Genomic DNA, 2,383 nt, shown 5'->3' on the forward strand with positions numbered 1-2,383 from the left:
GTGTTTGGACTCTTACTTCATACCATATAAAAATTTACTCAAAATGGCTCAAACACCTAAATATAAGAACTGGACTGTAAAACTTTTAGAAGAAAGCATAGGTATAGGTCTTCTTGACCTCGAATTGGCAATGAATTTTTGATATGAAATCAAAGCATAAATAAAAAAGAAAAATAGAATAATTTGACTGTCAAAATTACAAACTTCTGTGCTGCAAAGATGCTATCAAGATACTCAACTCAGAATGTTGCACATTATATATCTGGTAATGGTCTCAAATTCAGAATATAAGAAGAACAACTATAGTTCAGCAATAAAAAAAAAAGACAACCCAGTTTCAAAAGATTTGAATAGACATTTCTCCAAAGAAAATTCACAAGTGGCCAATAAACACATGAAAAAATATTCAAAATCATTATTAGAGAAAAGCAATCAAAACCACAGTGAGATGCCACTCCACACGGACTGGGGGACTATAAGCAATAGCAAGTGTTAACAAGGATGTGGAAGAATTGGAACCCTTATCCACTGCTGGTGAGAATATAAAATGGTATAGCCACTATGAAAATTTCTGGCAGTTCCTCAAAGTTAAACATAGAATATACTATACAAGTTGGCAATTTTACTTTTAGGTATGTACCCAAGAGAACTGAAAACATATGACCACCCAAGAACTTAGACATGAACATTAATAGCTATATTATTTATACTAACCCCAAATGTCATCAATTGATTAATGGATAAATAACATGAAGCATATCTAAACGTTTAAATAATATGGAGTCACAAAAAGGAATTTGGTGCTGATATGTACTACAGCATGGATAAACCTTAAAAACATTATGCCAAGTGAAAGAGATCAGATGCTAAACACCACAAATTGTATGATTCCCCATTAGCATGAAAAGATCCAATATGGACAAATCCATAGAAACAAAAAGTGGTTCTCAGGGATTGGGGTAAGGAGGGTATGGGATTTCTTTGGGAAGTAGTGAAAATGTTCTAGAATTAGATAATGGTGATGGTTGCACAAATTAGTGAGCATACCAAAAGTCAATGAATTGTACACTTTACAAGGGAGAATTTTGGTGTCTCGAGCTTGAGGTTTAGGCAGGGATAGAGACATTGCAGATGTGTGTCCAGGAGCAGCTGAGAGGCAGTAAATAATAGTTCTTCATGTCTGCAACTGAAAATGGCCTCCAATGAAACTACTTTACAAAAAAAATAGGAAAGACATAAATTGGGAAGAATAAAACAGTCGATGAGAGAGAGGCTGAAGAATTTTGGTGAGATACTAGACTAACATATAGTGAGTGGGAAGGTAGAATGTTTCCTGAAATGGAAGGGGTTTATAGAAGTTGACAATACTTGGGAACCTGAAGAAATTCATATTATCCAGAGTTCACTGAAGCATGTGTTAATTCTCAAAAAGTTGGTAAAGAAAAAGAGGGTGCAAAAACAAATCTACCTGACAGTGAATCTGATAATAGCAAATCAAAGAGGAAAAGAGGGCCTCCCTGGTGGCGCAAGGGGTTAAGCACAGCACTATGAAGCTATTTGCAGCACAAGTTCGATCCCCAGCGGGCCAGGGAGGTGAGCCACATAGCGCAGCAGATCTCTCCTGTCTCGCCCACTGCTCCCCTCAGCAGTGTATTTCAGTCAGTTTCCCTGTTCTGCTCCCCACTCTGTCTCTGGTGAGTGCTCTCACCCCCTTGCACCTCTGGCTTGTACCCCAGTTCCTGTATGCATAAATAAATAAATCTTAAAAAAAAAAAAGAGGAAAAGAGATGCAGCTAACAAACCAAGGGACTTTGCTAGAGGTCTTGATTCTGGACGAGTAACTGGTGTCACAGACATCAGTGCAGAATTAATGGTTCTCATCAAATAGAAAGGTGCAGATGAAGCAGACTTGGGTCTAGCAAAAGAGGTAAATACGAAGTGTCTTCAAATTGTAATTGTTTTTACTGCTTTTTATGAAGAATGATTAACTTGGTGTTCTTGTTCAGAGAATGAGGTTTAATAACTGTTTGCAAAGAGCTCTTCAGGAAACTCCATGTCTAAGGTGGGAGAAAAACCTATGAACAAATCCTTGTAGGACTGATGACACTGCACTAGGAAGACCATTAGAGACATGTCTAGGCCTAGCAGTGGCCCACCCCAATGGGCAGTGTTTTTGCACACAAGTAAACTGATGAGGCCTAGAATCAGCTCAGTATTTGAAAGTTTTTTTCCCTCCCACCATCACCATTATTTCCTATTATGTTATTAACCAAAAATTGGTTAACTGGCAATATTACCTTGACTTCTACAGTGGTCAAAAAGTACAGATTTCCAGTTATAAATTAAATAAGTGCTAAAATGTAATGTACAACATGATGTCTAA

At 37.3% G+C, this 2,383-nt stretch overlaps 1 pseudogene; it reads left to right on the forward strand.

Moving 5' to 3' along the window:
* The first annotated feature begins 1,192 nt into the window (after positions 1-1,192).
* Positions 1,193-2,020, forward strand: LOC119258602 (chromobox protein homolog 3-like; annotated as a pseudogene).
* Positions 2,021-2,383: the final 363 nt, after the last annotated feature.

Source organism: Talpa occidentalis, unplaced genomic scaffold, assembly GCF_014898055.3.
Source record: "Talpa occidentalis isolate TD23 unplaced genomic scaffold, MPIMG_talOcc4v2.1 talOcc4.5, whole genome shotgun sequence".
Classification (NCBI taxonomy): domain Eukaryota; kingdom Metazoa; phylum Chordata; class Mammalia; order Eulipotyphla; family Talpidae; genus Talpa; species Talpa occidentalis.